This window comes from Budorcas taxicolor, chromosome 1 (genome assembly GCF_023091745.1).
Source record: "Budorcas taxicolor isolate Tak-1 chromosome 1, Takin1.1, whole genome shotgun sequence".
In the NCBI taxonomy this organism is placed as follows: Eukaryota; Metazoa; Chordata; class Mammalia; order Artiodactyla; family Bovidae; genus Budorcas; species Budorcas taxicolor.
In genome coordinates, this window is record NC_068910.1 from 1,498,875 (window position 1) to 1,511,669 (window position 12,795).

Below are 12,795 nucleotides of genomic sequence, written 5' to 3' on the forward strand. Positions count from 1 at the left end.
CAACCAAAAGAATGAAGTTTGCAGAAACCAACGCAGGAAAAGGCTCTGAGAGGGGCACGTTGTTGAAGACGGAGCCGGAGTTCTGAGCAGCTCCTACGGTGTGCACGTGGAGCTAGAGCTGGGTGGGGTGCCACACCCTCCGCGGAGCTCTCGGGGTTCCATTTCTTCGCTCTTTTTGATGAGGAGCTGCTTAGGGGCTGGGGCTTCGGTGGGTGGGTCCAGCATGGCGCCGCCCTGCTCCCGGCGGGGCCTCCAAGATGGCCGCAGCTACTGGGGGCAGACATGTTTGTACCACGTGACTCGGGCCGGGGCCGGAGACGGCGGAACGTGACGCACGGCTGCGGTGGGGCTCCGCCCCCACAGCCCTGACGTCGAGCGTCTCGTGACAGGTACTTCCGTTCGGGGCGGCGGCGGTGGCGGAAGTGGGAGCGGAGCCGGAGTCTTGGCCATAAAGCCCGAGGCGGCGGCGGCGGCGGCGTTGGAGGCTTGGACAGGCCCGGGAGCCCGCAGGAGCCGCAGCTTGGACCTCCCCGCGCGCCGGTCACCCCCCCCGTCTCCTCCCCGGCGGAGCCCTCGCGACGCGCCCGGCCCGGAGCCCAGCGGAGCGGCCGCGGTAAGCGGCGGCCCGGCCCCATCCCCCTCCCTGGCCTCGGTCGCCGGCGCGAGCCGTCCTCGTCTCGGGCAGGCCCGGCCCGGCCCCGCGGGGGCCCTCGCGCCCTCGGGCCCGGCGGCAGGCCAGCCGAGGGGTGGCCGGGTGTGACCGCGGCCGGCCGCCACTCGGGTCGGCGCCGCGCACGCCCTCCTCGCGGGCCGGCCGGCCGGAGCGGCCCGGCCTGCGCGCCCGGGCGGTGGCCAGCCGGCCGGCCGCGGGGGCGCCGCCCACCCCGCCCGGATGCCAGGCCGAGCCGCGTGCCCCCAGTCCCGTGCGCCTAGCGGCAGGCCGGCCGAGAATCCCCGACGCCGGGAGCCGGCGGAGAGCAGGTCACGTGCCCCCAGCTCCCCCGGGGGCCGCGGGCTCGCGGGACGCGGAGCTTTTTCTCTTACACGCGTCGCGGGGAAGCCTGGAAGAAGTTTGCGAAGTTGCCGGGGGCGAACCGCTGCCGGGTGCTGCGCCGTGTTAGGTCTGGACCGCGGCGGGGCCCGCCTGTACGTTGAGCCCGAGCTTCCCGGCGAGAAATGGTTCGCGAAACTGGGCGATTGAGAATAAAGACAGCGGACACTGGGATGCTTACTGTCTGTCGGGCGGCGTGGCAAGATCTCTGCACCGATTGTTGTATTTGATTCTTAGCACAGCCTTCTCAAGTACATCGCCGTATCCACTGGTAGATAGCGAAGTCGAAGATGGGAGAGGTTAAGGCACTGGTCCAAGGTCGCGGACCGGAGAGCGGGTCCCTGAAGCTTGTCATCTGTCTCTTGCCCCCCGTATCTGCCTCTCTCCGCGTCTTTTCTTTCTGGGGATGTGACGCTGGAAACCTTTTCTGGTAGCATTAGTTCTCCCTTAAAACCACAACATATTCCGTTTTCAGTTGTGAGTTATAATGCCCCCCCCCCCTTTTTTTTGTAGTGTCGGGCCAGTCAGTTGGGACCTCTAAAATTCTAGTAGAGTTGTTAGTTGAGGTTTGAAAATTTTTGTCACCTTGGTCTCGAGTCAGGTGAGTTGGCTGGCAATCTTGTGTGTGGACCTTTGCTGAAGCCTTAGTGCATGGGTGTCGGGCCAGTTGGTTCTTTACTGTTGGAAATATTGTATCTTCTCTTTAGATTCCAAAAGAACAGGCTCTTGTCTCTTCCTTGTGACTGAAGCAGCTGATTCCCCGCATGACTTCTCATCCATGGATTAATGAAGCCTCCTGTTAGTGCACTTCTCTCTTCAGACTTAGGAGAGTTTGTTCAGTTTTGAGTCTTCAGAGCTGGAAAGTGAGTCCTGAGTACTTCCCCTGAAGGTCCTGTCCAGGCTAGAAGTTGGTGCCTCCTACCTTGTTGTAGTCTGATTTCTTTCTTTTTTTTTTGTTACCCGGTCTGATATATTGAAATGAGTAATCTGCGTGGTAGCCATAACTATTGTTTGTGTTTGGAGCAGAGTGGTGGTGACGAGTGGCTTTTCATCCATTCATCAGATGTTTTCAGTATCTACCGAGTGTCAGGCATGGCTGAGTATTGACTCAGGGAGAGAGGTCTGGTTGCTGTCCTCAAGGACTTTAAAACTGGTGAGTGATCATGGCTGGGAATTCTCTCGTGGCACGGCATGGTGGTACTGTGGACGTTGAGATTTTTCATAAGGGAGAGTTATTTTTCATCTCAGCAAGGGCATCTGTGGCAGTCTGGACAGCATGGGGTCCTGCCCTGACTTGAAGGCTTTGTTACTTTCCACAGCAGCACCTGGTTTGGTTTGGTTTTGAAGAGGATGTGTAGAAGCTGATGTCGCAGCTTCTAGCTGGTCATGTGTTTGGAGAGTAACGTTCGGCTCTAAACTTGCTCTTCTTTGCCCTGGGGCATTTGTCGTTCACTCCACGTGGAGTTTGTGTCGAGAGAACCTTCCAGGACAGGCCTTAGCTGCTGGAGGCTCTGAGCAGAGATACTCTTGTGGGGCCGAGGCAGCTGCTCCGGCTGCCAGCACAGGTTTAATGCGCCAGGGTCGCCCCAGCTGACTCCCGCCACCCCGTCTCCACCAGCCCTCTGTCTCCGCTTGGTTCACAGGGGCGTTTGCGTTTGCTGTAGGGTTAAATGAGTGAACACGCAGAAGGGGGAGTGGGATGTAGTGGACACTCTAAAAATAGCTTTATCGGTACATTTTTCCAGGTAATTGTAAGCAATCTCCTGAGGCAAAAATATTTTTTGGTGCCAAACAAGTCTAAGCCACCCCCCCCCCCCCCCAACAAACCCCGTAATCAGAGACCATTGCTTTATAGTAAAGTGTGGCTTTGGATCCAATTTCTTACCCTACCACCAAAGAAAGAAAAAACAAAAGGGGGTTTGGTTATTTGATCAGCTGTTAGTAAGTTTCCAAAGGGACCTGCGCGAGGTATATGCTTGCCCTTTGACTTGGCGTCGGCGTTTCTGTGCGAGGGTGTGGCGAACCCAGATCCCCCGCGCGGGACTATCGTTTCACGAACTGTTCTCCGAAATGGGACCTAAGTATTTGTCATGACTCCTGTCTGGAGTCGTCTCGTTCTCCACCTAGTAGTTCACGTGGGACTGAGGAGAGCTGGACCAGTCGCTGGACTGGGAGCTGTACAGGCAGCGTGTTCCTGGGGCAGTCAGGAGGAGCCCTGAGCCAGGCCCAGGTGGGGGTTCCCCCGGCGCTGATGGCGTCTGGAAGTCAGCTCCCTGCTCCCCATCCCACTTGGCAGCTCCTGGCTTTCTGTTGCCTTGCGTCTCCCGTGTAGGGTCGCCGTTGCATGCCAGCGTCCGCTCCTGCGTGTGATGAGGCACGCCCGGGGATGCCGCCTCGGAACTTGGGGATGCTGTCTGCAGTTTGCTGCAGTGTGCTGATGTCTTCAGTTATTGGCTCTCGTCTCTTCCCTCTGTTTTCTGTTTTTTTCCCTTCCCATGTACGGCATTAAATACAAAAATAGTTCGCATTCATGTTTTAAAGCTTCTTAATGGTGGCTGTGGTCAGTGTGGCTTGTGAGTCAAAGGTGAGAGCCGTGCAGTGGGGAAATCAGAGCAGGCTCTTCAGCGCCGCCTCCCACTAGTTTCAATCTCAGTACTCCAGGCTGTGATTTCAAAAACAAATTTAAGAATCGCTACTTGCAGAATGCCTGTGGGGGAGGAAGCGAGCTCGGCAGTTGGTTCCAGGGGCGACACGCAGTCCTGGCGGAGCCCTGCCTGGAGATGCAGCGTCTGGTGCAGGGATCGCAGGCCTCGCCCGGCTGCTCTGTTTTGGTGATGTCATCGCTGCCGAGGAGAGCAGTCTGAGTCCCTCGTCCGTTTCCTGGCTGCGCTGGACTGCTCGCTGTCCGGCAGAGCAGCTCCGAGGAGGCCTGTGAGGGGCTGGGGGCCTGGCGAGGCTTGCGTGTGGACCTGCCGCCGGATGCCTCGAGCCGCCTTCCGTGGTCTCCCCACCCTGTCAGGTGTGAGCGGCTTTCTGCTTGCTACTGGCCTTCCTGGCCCGACCCAGCTCTGCTAGGGAGTCTTTGGAACATTACCCTGCGGACACCATTGGTTTCCCATTCTTGTCTGCAATTTTAATTTTTTAAAATTGATTTCCATTTGAGTTGTTTGCGAGTACACAACAAAGCTACTATGAATTAACCTTTTAGAAGCCTGATCATAACAGCACAGAACTTTGGGAAAGTCGGTGCCCTTTACATGCGGTTTTTAGTCAGGCTGCTGACAGTTCTGTGGGCACTTACCCGGCCGGGGGCCCCGGAAATCACTCAGGGTTGCCCGGGCAGCCTGCAGGTTGGGAGACTTGCTGAAATCCCCTGACCTGTGCCTTGCTGTGGATGCTTGGGGCCGAGGAGCCTTTTCGTAGAAACTGTGCTACACGAGTCTCGTCTTGCAGTGTCATTTCCTTAGTGTCTGGGGAGTGTTTCCAGTTCCACAGGCTTTCAGCCGCTGCTCGCGGCTGTCCCGCGGGCTCAGGAGGCCCGGCCACCTGATTGCTGGCCGGGCTCTCTCGGAACACACTGAGGCTCTGACACCTCAGCCTGGCTTTTGGATTATTCACGATTGCTCTGAAGCCCTCAGCTTTCGACTCCTTCTAAAAACGTTATCCTTCCTCCAGTGAAAAGTGCTTGTTGCTCAATCGTGTCTGACTCTTGGCAACCCTGTGGACTGTAGTCTGCCAGCCTCCTCTGTCCATGGGATTTTCAGGCAAGAATACTGGAGTGGGTTGCCATGCCCTTTTCCAGGGGATCTTCAGGACCCAGGGATCAGACCCGGGTCTCCTGCATTGCAGGCAGATTCTTGTACCGTCTGAGCCACCAGGGAAGTTCTACTTTTTATTTAAAGTGACATTTTTCTTTTGCTGATTATTAAACTAGTCACTTTAAAAAAAAAAAAAAAGCTAGGAAAATACAGAAGTAAAAAAGAAAAAAAATGTAATTCACTATCCAGAGGAAGACCAGAGTGTTAATTGGTAATTTTATTTTCATGAACGCATATTTTAATGCCTTCCTTTAATGAGATTGAGTTTTAAAGAGTTGGTGTGAGAAAGTAATGTGGTGTCGGTTGGCCCCTCTGACAGGTGGGAGGGGAGCTGGGGTCAGGAGACAAGCTGTGCGCTCTGACTGTGGAACGGCAGCAAGGGCAGGCCCTGTGAGTTCGGTTGGCTGGTGAGGTTGGCTTGCTGTGGTGCCAGTGTGCCAGTAAGGTGTTAACAGCTGTCATTTCTGTATTTTACTGAACTCCGGATTTGCAGCGGGATGTATGAAGCGTGTGCAAATGAGAGAGAAGCTGGGAGCGTTCCCGTGGACTCGGAAGGCCGCTGCGCCTGCTAGCGGGCGTTGCCGCCCGCGCCTGCCGGCTCTCTCTTCCTGTCTGGGCGCTGTGGCCCGGCCCCGGCCGGGTCTGTGTCAGTCCCGCACCGGGTGCCCTCCTGTCTCTGTCTGAGTCCGTGTTGCCGGCGGGCTTTCTGCTGGGGGCAGTCCTGACTCCCTTTTCATTGCCCGCTAGTGCTTCTTCCCGCGATACACCCTGATGTGTTTATTGCCTTCCTGATGAGCGTCTGGGTAGCTTGTAGTGTGTGGCTGTTAGAAGCAGTGCTGTCCTGGGAGCCCCCTGGCGCTCCCGTGGTTAAGACCCCACACTGCCGCTGCAGGCGGCCCGGGCTCCATCCCTGGCCAGGGGGCTGAGGCCCCGCATGGCGAGAGGAGTGCCCAAGAAAACCTCCGCGTGAGCAGTCCTGGGCCTGTCTGCTGATGGACGTGTGTGCACGTTTCGGTTACGTCTGTCCTGAGGAGCGGAAAGCCTGGGCTCTAGCCTGCGTATCTGGAGGTTGCTGGGCCCCTGTACCATTGTCGTCTCTTAACTTCGGAGCCTGGAAGTCCAAGTGCGAGGTGCTGGTGGAGGCCCTTCCCGTGGCCTGTGGGGGCCGTCTTGTCCCTGTTCGCTCACCCTGTCTTTCCTCTGTAGGGGTCTGCGTCCTAACCCCTCTTCTCAGGACCCCAGTTAGGTCCGTTGGGCCTGCAGGGCCTCGCCTGACTGCCCTCCCCCGTAAGGGCTCCGTGCCCCGCTGCGGTCGCGGTTTGACGTTTTGAGGCGGCGGGGTTAGGACTGGAGCGTGGGGGGCCCGGTTCAGCCGTGCCCGTGCGTGCGGCGCTGTGGTGGACCCGCTCGGTTCCCACAGTCCCCCCGCTTCTGCGCCCGCCAGCCGTGTGTCAGGGCGCCAGATGCTCCGCGTCTTTGCTGACTTCCCTTCGTTTTGCCCCTGGGGTCCTGGCATTGCACCCCTGTCCAGTACTAGCATGGGCTGTCCTTGAGCGGGTGGGGAGGTTGTTTTTGAAACAAATTGCGTCAGAATTTGAGAGTGCCTCTTGTGAATGCTTCTTGAATCCACTGGGGATAGAAGAGCAGAGTGGCTTCAGCAGGGGAGCAGGCAGCCCTCCGTACTGGCCCGTGGGGGCTTCTGCAGTTATCCCCTGACTCGCTCCTGGGGGTGGAGCTGCCTCAGAGCGCCACCCCTGCGTGTGGAGGTGGCCATGGGAGGGCTCTTCGTTGGCCTGACATGCGTGTCCTTAAAACACTGGGTTCCCGCGTGTGTATGCGCGGAATTGGCCCGCATGGCGTGTTCTGACTGAGCGTTTAGACGGTCCTGGTGTTGGGCCCGCAGTTTTCGGGCCAAGTGCTGGCTGTAGACCTGGGGTCGCTGGGGCAGTGCTGCCCCTCCCCTCCCCCACACCCACCTTGAGGGCAGGGGTGAGTCACGGCTCCAGGATGAGCCTTGAAATACTGCTCAGCAGCTTGGTAATATCTCCGGTTCTAACTTTGTACACTGGGTTGCTATTTGTAGCATGTAAGTTTTGCTTCTGGGCCAGGGATGAATACGGATAGCCTCCCTGAATGATAAGTCGCGCGTCCTGTGTTCACTCGACGCGGTTTTATTGTCTGCTACAACAAAGCGCGGCTGGCAGCTGCGGGGACAATCAAATGAAAAGCGCTGGAGGCTTCCGAGTCGTTGTAGAAACGAGACAGATGCCAGTCCCAGAAACATTAGAAGAGGCCGGTGGCTGGGTCAGAGGGTGCTGCGGAGACGTCCAGGAGAGTGCCTCGCAGGGGGATCTGGGAGAGCCCCTGGAGGGCACTAGAGGGAACGGGGGTCGGGGGGTGGGGGGGTGGGGCAGGTGAGGGGCTGTGGCACTGGGACTCGGGAGTGGCCATCCGGGTGGCGCAGAGCCGGGTGGGGAGCGGACGAGCCCCACACACGGTGAAGGGTTGTGTTGAAGTGCTAGGCTCAGCCATAGTCCTTTCCCCTGACCTGCACAGCCCTGGTGGGTAGGGAGGATGGTGTCTCAGTCATCCACGAGGAGTGCCTTTGATGGTACTGCTGCTAAGTCGCTTCAGTCATGTCCAATTCTGTGTGACCCCATAGATGGCAGCCCACCAGGCTCCCCCGTTCCTGGGATTCTCCAGGTAAGAACACTGGAGTGGGTTGCCATTTTCTTCTCCAGTGCATGAAAGTGAAAAGTGAAAGAGAAGTCACTCAGTCGTGTCCGACTCTTATAGACCCCATGGGCTGCAGCCCACCAGGCTCCTCCGTCCATGGGATTTTCCAGGCAAGAGTACTGGAGTGGGGTGCCATTGCCTTCTCCGTGTTTACCTAAAGACACACTAAGAGATGAGTGGGGCTAGGACTGAAATGCAGAGGGCATGCTTCAGCCTTCAGGGACACATTTCGTCAGAAGCGCCTGCAGCACAGATTAAAATCGGGGGCTGGTGTGGGGGTGCTGACTGAAGACAGAGAGCAGGTGGTTTGGTCCTCTTCAGCCAGCCCGCCATGTGGGCTCTTCTGAATGGTTAATGGGTGCCGTTTTATCAGATGGATGTCTGAGATACTCTAAAGCTGATGTCAGATGTTCAAAGTATTGAAAAATAGTGTGTGTAGCTTTCTCTGTTTTCCAGTCTGCCTTACCAAAAAGAAAAAAAGGGGGCACTGTCGTTCTGGTCTCTTAAGAAGGACTTTTAGCTCTCAGTTTGGCACCTGCCTTGAGAACAGCGGGCGCATCCCTTAAAGAGTCTGTTGATCTGGGCTGCAAAGTCCTTGTGACAAGAATTGCTTTCCAGGGAGCTTGACTCTGTGAAAAATGACTCCACGTGAATGTGGCACCTTGGAAAAAAGTATGTGTATGTATCTATATATACACAGTCTCTCTACATTTTGGAGAGTTTAGCGTTCACGTTGCAGCAACATCTGAGTTGTCAGCGTCTGTTTCCAGAGGAGAGACCCGCCTGAAAGATCACGCTCAGTATCACAGGCCAGCGCTGTGTGTTGTAGGTGGGCACACGTGTCTTTAACCCCAACAGTGCTGAGACGAGAACACCGCCTACGGAAGCACAGGCTCGGTGAATTTTAGTGATATGGTGTGTTTATTTAAGGACTTCCCTTGTGGCTCAGACAGTAAGGCGTCTGCCTACAATGCAGGAGACCTGGGTTCGATCCCTGGGTTGGGAAGGTCCTCTGGAGAAGGAAATGGCAATCCACTCGAGTACTCTCGGCTGGAAAATCCCATGGATGGAGGAGCCTGGTAGGCTACAGTCCATGGGGTCACAAAGAGTCGGACACGACTGAGGGACTTCATTTGGTCACTTGGCCTTGGTGTTTATTTAAAAGTGTTTTGGAAAGAGGGATGCTTTGACAGGTCTGTTTCTTCTGAAATGTAAATTTCTGGGTGGTGGATTTCATGCAGCTCTGACTGAACTGGCTGTTCTTACTCGGGAGTAACACACCGTCTCCCAGTGACTGCAGACTGCCTCGCATTCGCTTTCTGTGGGCGTGGGTGCTCGCTGTGGCTCTCCCGGGGGTCTGCGTCAGCCTCCCGCTGCTGTGGGGGGCGCTGCCGGGGGTCCCGGCGGAGGGTGCTCGGCTGCGGGGGAGGTCGACCCTCTGGCTTCGGCGAGGTGCCTGGTGTGTGGTTTCCCGTCCCGGCCCGCTGGCCGTTGGGCACCTGGCACCCTTGCTTGGAGTCCCTCCGTCCCCTCGGGCAGGAGGGCTGAACCCGCGCGGGTGCCTGGCAGTGCGCTGAGCACAGCGTTGGGGGGCAGGGAGTGGTGGGCCCACCCCGTCCTTGTCGAGTGCCCCTGTGGTCCTGGCCCCGCACGGCGGTCTCCAGCGGCTTCCCGGCTGTGTCCTGGCGCCGACCGCGTCCCGCCTGCCGGACCTGCCTGCCGTGAGCGGGCTTCGCTCTTGCTGCCTTCGGTCCAGGCCCCACCGCGTCCCTCGTCCACGCTTGTCTGCGCCTCCCGCCTCGCCCGGCTCCCAGCGGCCTCGCCCGGCTCCCGCAGCCTCGCTTCCTCAGCTTTCCTGGCTGCGTCCCCCTTAGTCTCACCTCTCGCTGACCCTCGAGTGGCCGTTAGACGTGTGTCTCTCACAGGCCTTGTGGGTGCTGCACCTGCTCTCGGAGGCTCTTAACGGAGACCCTAGACTGCTTGTTTAAACCAGTGAGCCTCTCGGGAGGGGAGCGCGGTGCAGCTTGCGGGGCCTGAGTCCCCTGAGCAGGGACTGGCTGCGGGCCCTGGCAGGGAGAGCCTGGACTACCACCCGGCTCCCGGGAGCCCCAGACCCTAGACTCGTCTCTGGTTCCCCCAGAAGGCAGCCACGTGAAGGAAGCAACTAAGATACATTCCCCAAGTGGCTTTTGATGCACACTCCCACCCCGGCCCTACCCTCACCCCCATGCCCCCCCCCCCCCGCCCCCGCCCCCGCCCCGCCTCCTGCTCCTTGGCTGGAAAGCAGCACATGCCTGTGAATCCCTCAGCTTGCTTGGAATCAGTGGACCGGAGCCAGGGGCGTTGTAGAGGCTCCTTAAGCAGGGCCGCAGGGCGGCTCTGAAGAGCGTTGCTGAGCTTCGGTCTCCACAGCTGCAAAATGAGAGCTCCGCGTCCCCTCTTTATTCCCCGTGTCACTTTTTGCTGTTTCAGTTACCTTCGGTCAGCCACGGTCCAAGAATACTAGACGGACGCTTCCAGAAGTAAACCGTTGGTCATTTGACAAGGCTTGCTGCTGGGAGCGCTGTGATGGAGCCTCACGCCGTCCAGCCCCTCCCCACCTGAGGTCTCAGACCCCAGGCCTGGACCCCGCAGCGGCCCCCTGCCCAGCTCACTTCGCGGCGGTCCTGCCGTAGGGTCCGAGCGTGGGTCGGGGCGCAGGGCCCGCGCCGCCCACCTCCCTTCCCCACATCAGGCAGGCAGCTGGCCTCTCCCCTCACACAGGGGGGCGGAGGGCACGGTGCAGCCAGACGTCCTGAGCGAGGCCTCACTCACGTGCGCTCAGTACAATCTGTTGGTAGCATCCTGTGCCCAACGTAGACGTGATCAGACTAGAGGCACAGGAAGGGCCACTGGGCGAGGGGTCCGGCTCCTCCGTGGTGTCAGGCATCCACTGGAGTCTCGGAGCGTGTCTCCCACGGACGGGGCCCCGACTGTGCACAGGCTCCTTCGCGGTTTGCCTCTCGGGCTCCTGCTCACCTGTGGTGGCTTTTGCAAGATGACGTTGCTGAAGTGCAAAAGACCCTTCCAGCCATTTGAAAACCCGGGCCCCCTGTGGAGCCCTGCTCGTTCCCGTCCTGCTGGATGGGGAGGTCTTCCCAAATGGCTTGTTTCTAAACCACAGACGTGGCATAGGAGCCTCGGGGAGGGTTCTCTGTCCCCCTTCTGGATCACTGGGTGCCTGCGCTTCCAGACGTACACCTCTCCTCCAGAAGGGCTCGCCAGCACACGCTCCGCAGCTGCTTGCAGAAACCGCCCCCTGCGCACGCGGCACCTTCCCTGGTGGGTGCACTCTGCTGACCGTGTCACACCACCCACACCAAAGTGTAACCGTCCTCTGGACATCGCGGTTCTTTCCGCCTCTTCTCCGTAACAGAGTCGTTCGGTCTCTGTCCACTTCTGTGATCGTGTCCCAAAGATCCTGTGATTGTGCATCCTTCGGATCTGATGCTTGTTGTTATCCTGCCCCCAGGAAGGTTGTGGACTCAGCTGTTTGTAGTTGGAAGATTCTATTTATATAGGTGTCACTTTTCTTAGTGGTTGCCAGTGTAACTACTGGGGAAAGTTTTAAAGGTGCCTTGTTTAACATTTACATTTCATTGATTAATGGATTAAATTTTGTAAAAGGGGGATTAGCTATTTTGTTACTTGGCTTACAGGAAGAAGGTGCCCGTTTCTCACGCTGCAGTGTTCCAGGCTTGTTTCACTTGGCTTGGTTTGGTTGACGCTGTGTTTTTGTAGTGTTCAGTTCAGTCGCTCAGTCGTGTCCGACTCTCTGCGACCCTATGAACCACAGCACACCAGGCCTCCCTGTCCGTCACCAACTCCCAGAGTTCACTCAGACTCACGTCCATCGAGTTGGTGTTGCCATCCAGCCATCTCGTCCTCTGTTGTCCCCTTCTCCTCCTGCCTCCAATTCCTCCCAGCATCAGAGTCTTTTCCAGTGAGTCAGCTCTTCACATGAGGTGGCCAAAGTACTGGAGTTTCAGGTTCAGCATCAGTCCTTCCAGTGAACACCCAGGGCTGATCTCCTTTAGGATGGCCTGGTTGGAGAAGGTTTAGGTAGTCAGGCCTGTTGATTTGTTTTGTGTTCTGGATTCTGTGTTATACTTTGGCCTTCTCCTCTCCTGTGCTGGTTTTTCCCCTGGTGCTTAGCACGTTTGAGAGTTCTGTGCAACGTGATGTCAGACAGCTCTTTCTTCGCGCATGCTTACCCAGCATCTCACTGCGCTGTCTTCCTTTCTTCCCCAGCTAGTGGCTTCTCATCGCGCACACTGGCCCCCCCAGCCCCCCCACGCGTCTCTCTAGACACCCGGTCCCAGCCTTTGTCTCCAGGGCCTGGCCACTGTCCTGCTGGCTTCGCTGCTTCGTGATGCCGTTTGATAAGCCCGGAGCGGCCTGTCTTCGAAGAGCTCTGCTGAAGCTGTGCCCAGAGGCGCGTCCGCTTCTGATCTAATCGGTGCTTCTCCTGCCGCTCGTCCTGTCTTTGGTCGGTTTGTCTGACAGTCTTTCCTTGGGTTGAGGGGATGCCCTTTGCTGAGATGGCCTGGTGGAGGGAGGGAAGGCCCGACCCCCGTGTCGCGTGCCTGCTGTGCAGACAGGAGAGCCCCTGGCTCCTGAGCCCCAGTGTCGCGTGCCTGCTGTGCGGACAGGAGAGCCCCTGGCTTCTGAGCCCCCGTGCACGAGGCTGCATCCCAGTGTGCGTCCCAGTCGCCTGCGAGATGGCCTGGAAGGCCGGCAGCCGGGCTCCCGTGCGTTCGTGGTGTTCCTCACGCTCTGCCGCCTCTGGTCTCCTGCAGCGTCTGCGCAGACACAGCTACCTCAGGATCTGCACTCCGTGTGGGTTTCTAGAATGCTTTCTTCATTTATTGTTTGTCCAGGGGTGGCATATAGGGTTCAGTGCATTGAAAAAACATGCTGCTTCTTACGAATTAATTTTCACAGATAAAGAGTAGACCATTGGGGCCACTCTTTATTTTCGTGATTTTTTAAGTCTGAGTTTGTAACAAGGTTCCTTTTTGACAGGAAAAAGTGCACTAGTCAACCAGTTCTTCCCTCTTTCTCTTGCTTGTTGACAAGTCGGTGCACGTGAACTCCTGTCTGCTCTCCAGACTCACAGGTGCCCGCAGTCTCTAGGGAGCGGAGGGGGAA

At 57.8% G+C, this 12,795-nt stretch overlaps 1 protein-coding gene across 1 annotated transcript in view; it reads left to right on the top strand.

Moving 5' to 3' along the window:
• Nucleotides 1-409: 409 nt before the first annotated feature.
• Nucleotides 410-12,795, top strand: part of RAB7A (RAB7A, member RAS oncogene family) — a 46,560-nt gene continuing 34,174 nt past the window's right edge. Inside the window, exon 1 of the mRNA XM_052636802.1 lies at nucleotides 410-613. The gene's annotated coding sequence lies outside the window, so the exon portion shown is untranslated. The remainder of the gene's footprint in view (nucleotides 614-12,795) is intronic.